Raw genomic sequence first — 6,292 nt, forward strand, 5'->3', positions numbered from 1 at the left:
TGCGGGGAACAGAAGAACTTGGAGAGAACATAGTGTTACAGATACGCGAGAAAGCTAAGAATTCTTGTCGTATTCCCTGTCGCTGGATGAGCCTACTGATCACTCGAGTACGTCACAACTTCTCGTGTTCATTCGTGGTGTTAATTTGGACTTTCAGATCACAGAAGAGTTGGCATCCGTTTGCAGCATGCACGGAACAACAATTGGAGAAGACATTTTGATGGAAGTGCAGAAAACTTTGCAAGGCTATAACCTTCAGCTTCGATGTGTTACAGTTGATAGAGGAATAAACATGGCTGGAGTGAGGAAGGGTCTGGTGGGGCAGATACGAACTAAGTTGGAAGATCTTCAACACCCGGGCGCTCTGTTTATACACTGCATTATACATCAGCAAACACTCTGTAAGAAAGACTTAGATATTTCTTGTGTACTGAAACCAGTAGTTTCTGCGGTGAACTTCATTCGGGGTCATGCACTTAATCACCACCAGTTCCAGGCTTTTCTTGAAGAAATTTATTCTGAATTCTGTGACTTGCCTTATCACACAGCAGTGAGGTGGATCAGCTGCGGTAAAGTCTTGTTTCGTTTTTATAAGCTCCGAAGAGAAATATATATTTTTCTCACCAAAAAGGATAGAGCTGATCCACTTCTGTCAGATCCTACCTGGCTGTCAAAGTTGTCATCACATCCCACATGAATGAATTGAACTTGAAACTTCAGGGAAAGGATAACCTTACCTGTGATCTCTACAGAATCATCAAAGGATTTCGGAGAAAGCTATCATTGTTTGAAGCACAACAGTGTTTCAAAGAGTTTCGAGCAGGAATCGCAGAAGATTATTAGTGACTTAAATAAGCATTTTTTTTTGGAGAGATTTTCAGATCTCAACAGAATTGAGAGTGACATTCTTCTGTTCCAGAATCCGTTTGATTGTAACCTTGATGATGTGCCAGTCAAACTACAGTTGGAGCTCATTGATTTGCAAGCAAATGACTTGTTGAGAGAGAAGCACAGAGAAAGAAAACTTGTTGAATTTTATCGCTGCTTACCTGATGATGAGTTTTCAAAGTTGAAGAAATTTGTCTCTGGTATGGCATCAGTGTTTGGAACAACTTATGTCTGTGAGCAAACATTTTCAAAAATGGAGTATATGAAGTCAGCACATCGAACGAGATTGACTGATGAACATTTGAAAGCAATTCTCTTGGTTGGATGCAGCAATTCCAAAGCAAATATTGATGATATCTTAAAAGCTAAACTCCAGTTTCACAAATCTCACTAACCTTTTTTGCTGCTTAGTTTGTGAGATTCGGATATGTGCGCACTGGATGTGATATAACTATTTTATTGCTAACGTCGCCTTCTTTGATAACTTTTTGGTAAATAAACATGTTTGTTGTCTTTATTTTTTGCGCATTCACTGTGTTGTATTGAACAAAATGGTTATGCGACTAGATAATCAAAACTATTTTACTTGTTATAGAAAATATATAGCTACACTAAGGAAGAAATTAAGTTCATAAATCCTGATATGAACTGTTTAATAACAGAACATAGGGTTTTAGAAAACTTGTGTAAAACAACTGCTAGACCCTTACTATGTTCCTAAATTATTTATTAACTGAAGCTATTCTATTGAGGACTAATGTCAACAGATTAATATCGTTGTAATGTAGTATATCGGTGGGTATGTTCTTCTGGATTATTTGGAAAAAATAATGACAAGTCCAGTCCATGTAATGATACCAAATTAGCTTATTTCCTTTTCAGCTTTTACTACAGGCTACTTTGACCTGTAGATCTAACTTAACAAACATTGATTGAGCAGAAATTCTTAGACTAATGGTATGCGTAACTCACAAATAAATTTATTTGTTATTGTTAAGTTTCTTCTCGTTAATCGATAATAAGCACGATAATTAACTCACTTTTTAGCTCACTGACGGGCACTGAACTTAATAACTCATTGACTCTATGAATACATCACTGAGTAACTAACTCCCAATTATATTATTACTGGTTTTCTACTTACTACACGAAATTTCTAGATTCCTAGCTTTCAAGAAATTTCCAGAAGACGTCATGATACACTCTCTCTAGTAATAAACATCTAAATTAAAATTAAAAAATATAACTTACAACAATAGACTAAAAAAATAAAAAGGTGAATACAATTGTTGTGGTGTGAACCTTATTTAGAAGATGGCGAAGCATGATATAATTAATTATATTTGTCATATTATGTTAGGCCTATTATATTCTTAACACTACATTTCTAATCTAGTCTCTCTTTACGAATTTCAAGAATTAGAAAAGTGTATAATAATTGTATTTCAACCACACTTTATTCGTCATATCAAGTGTCAGATGTTTCCATACACACACGTGAAAAAAAAAAAGAAAACATTCAAGTGTGTGAAATGTTACGGCTATGTTCTGATTAAAAGTTTTATGAAGCATCAAACTGCTTTCTTTAGAAGTAGTAAAGTAACAAACTTATATTCTGACAGTCGGTTCACAAACGAACGGCGTATTTTCTAACAAAATATTGTGCGGTGCTTGTTATCATTTTCAATTATTTAAATATATTGATTTAAATTCAGATGATATCATTTGACAGCATTATGTTGGAACAATGGCCAGAAAGCTTAAATAACAGCTGTTTTAAATTTGTTTTAGTTGACACACCAGTAAGAATAAAGATAGGATGAATAGAATTATTGTTATAAACAAAAGATTGCAATTTTTATGCAGTTCGAAATATTTTTCAAACATTTTGTACTTTGAGTAGAATTAATCTTGCTCGTAATGCACCAAATTAAAACGATTATTATTCGATAAGCTCAGGCTGTGTGCATTGTCGATTGAAATATAATTCATCATTGCTAATCGATTCCGAGCAAAACAAAAACTAAAATTGGTTAAAAAAAGATAGTAAAAATAATTTAACTAATATAGATAACAATTATAATCGACACGTTTTACGTAAAAAAATTAATAGATTTTTTGACGTGTAATACTAGCTGGATTCTGGTACAAACCTCAAAATTTCATATATTTAAGACACACTGATTCTGTAGCGTGCTGCCATCTCTCGCAGAAGTATAAAAATATGTCGTTATTCCAAAGTGCACATTATTGGGGACCTAAGGTTTTTGTTGTTAACGGTTATATTCTGAATATCTAATACCAAAATCAAAGTTTTACCCATATGTTATCAGATTATTATTATTCGAATTTTAGGGCAAAGTGAGATTACGTTTTATTTTTTTCGATTAAAGCGTGTTTGCTTCGGGAATAAAGAGGACTTTGCAAAACCATTTATGTTCTACTCAACTAATTGTTGCTAGATGTATACCAGATGGTGTAAGGATTTCCTTGAGTTACATCATATATATATAAACATACAAGTAATGCGTGTCAAAGTAGCACTTATACTGATCTTTCTCTCGAGGGGTTTAGAAATTATTGTGTAATAGCCTAAAATTGCGGCGCAGCTGGACTACAGTAAGGAAGGAAATAATATTTATTCAGCTTAGTTACTATTTTTTAGCAAAGTTCGTGGCACAATTTGTTTCTCTTCCTACACTAAACGAAGTAACTTTCTGTACTCAGAGCTTCTGAGAAGAAAGATCGGCAATCCTCTGTATCATTTGCTTTGATCTCCTGCCCGGGGGTGATTATATTGGTATTCACAGCTTCAAAGCTACAGATAAGGTCGATAATATTTTTCGTTAAAACGTGACGATGCATTTACAACTATACATTAAATATAAGTTGAGGAAAGATTTGTCAGGGTTGAGTGCCGGAAAATAGACCACAGTTAACTTATTTTCAGTTAATCTAATAAAGAAGTTAGGTGTAGCAATCGTTCTAAAAGTATAATAAAGTAAGCGTAGAATCTTCGGTAGCTTTTCATGTTGGAAAAGTAGAAGTTAGAGGGGAATATCATTTCTAAAAATGTTCTACATGCAACAGCTGGGGACCAGTTTTGTTTGTTTGTTTGTTTTGAATATCGTGCAAAGCTACACGAGGGCTATCTGCGCTAGCCGTCCCTAATTTAGCAGTGTAAGACTAGAGGGAAGGCAGCTAGTCATCAACACCCACCGCCAACTGTTTTACCAACGAATAATGGGATTGACCGTCACATTATAACGCCCCCACGGCTGAATGGGCGAGCATATTTGATGGGACGGGGATTCGAAACCGTGACCCGCAGATTGCGAATCGACCGCCCTAAACACCTGGTCACTGCTGGACCGGACCAGTTTTGCTATCAAAGCCTTTAGTCTGTAGTTAGTTATTTTGATATAAGCATACCAGAAGTTTGCTGAGATTCTGAAGTTTTACTACTTCTTATATTTGTTTATGTTACATAAACTGGTGGAATTCAGCTATCTGAAAATGTGTCAATTATTGTCATTTATGCACTGTTGTAAACTTCAAGAAAATGTTTCATGGTGTTTTTTATATTTGAAATTTATAAGTTAGAGGCTTTATAAATATGACAATAAAACTTTGAAACTGCATAGGGACAAGTGTATAGGTGCCGATTACTAGTTTTGGGCTTTAAAGATAAAAAAAAAGTGTATTTTCTGTGAACAATAAAGATAGTTACAACCTCTTCTTGATTTACATCATTCAGCTTTAAAGCCAACAGAGATTGCCCTCTAGTGGGAAATAATTAATTAACTTATATATCTCTGTATAACAGCTTGATCATTTTTATTGGATTATGCTATTATTAAAAGAGCTTTTCATTTCTTTATTTTTCATAACTCCCACGGAAATAAATATTTCTCTGAAATTATCTATTCAAGTTTAGGCTATCGACATATATATATATATTTGTAAGGCTTCGTGGACTTATAACAGAAATATTTAAGAAAAAAAAACAAGGCTCTAACTACTGTATGAAAGCTGAATATATAGAAGCACTACTTTGTTTATTGTTATCACATATTTCTATATAATGTTCCACAACGGTGCTGGAAAACTACTGACCAGAAATTTGGTTTGATCATCATAAGATTTAATATTTTTATTGATACTCATAACTCAGTGTAAAGGTCCATGCTTAGCGTCCCACTATCGTAAAAGCGCGCTTCACACTTTGGTTTCGCGTGTGTGTTATAAAAGTGGCAGTCAAATTCCACTATTGGTTTAGAGTAGCTCACGAGTTTCCGATGGGTGCAGTTGATTATGTGCTTTCCCACTAGTCTATCAGCCTATAATAGTTGATTGTGTGCTTTCCCACTAGTCTATCAGCCCATAATTTGAGACGAATACCGTAGCTTTTGTATAACTTTGCGTGTGACTTCAAAATGTTTGGTATCTTTCCTTTTCTAGCTAAATATTTTGTAGATACGCACAAACAGCTTGAACTCATGTCCTGATTAATGTCCAATGTGTTGATTTTCGATGATGTTGACTAGTTTATATTCGATGTAAGTTGATATGAGATTATTGTTTTTCAGTTTGTGTATATGTTATTTAACAGTGTTCAATAACCTACAAAGAACAGCAGGATAGGCTCGATGTTTAATTTAAAAATAAATATGTCAAACCCTAAAAATGATCTAGTAGGAAGGTGTATTGAAACTACAGTATGATGCATAGAATTATGAACGAACAGTACGATATACCACATTAAAATAATAAAATGATGCTAGTAAAAACCTAGTTGGTCATGTGGTCAAACGCGATCGTCGTACGCATAAAAAACTCAAAAGTAAAATTAACTGTGATTTAACAAGCGAATGCTTCAAGTTATATAATGTAATCTTGGTATAAAAATACATTAAGATGTTTGGAAATTCGAGTCGAACGTTTTTCGCGTTTTAAATACTCTTCACCTAATTGTCTTTACATTAATGAAACAATAACTTCTTATTGAACAACTTCTCGATATAATACTCTTCAATGTAAGAACTTTTTGTAAGAAAACCTAGTGTTTTCTCACTTCTTGTTTAAGCTCAAGGTTTCAAAGTTTGCTGAGTAACAACAAGACTTTTCAAACCTTATATTATTTTGGTATTCTGTCGAAAATTTCTAAATTTGCTGGGAAATAAGAAGCATCCATCTCAATAGTTTGTAATATCTTTCTAAAAAATATGGTCCGAGCGTGTCCTAGTGCTTAGTGCAGCCAGACTGTGAGTCTGAGGGTTCACGGTTTTTATAAATTTGCTACAGTTAAAGAAGAGTAATCCAAGAGTTGGTGGTGTGTGACATTCTCTTCTTTTCTGTCATTTAAAAATTCTGTATGATTTTCACTCAGGTACGCAGGGGGGTT

The sequence above is a fragment of the Limulus polyphemus genome, unplaced genomic scaffold (assembly GCF_000517525.1).
Source record: "Limulus polyphemus unplaced genomic scaffold, Limulus_polyphemus-2.1.2 Scaffold413, whole genome shotgun sequence".
NCBI classification, from domain to species: Eukaryota; Metazoa; Arthropoda; class Merostomata; order Xiphosura; family Limulidae; genus Limulus; species Limulus polyphemus.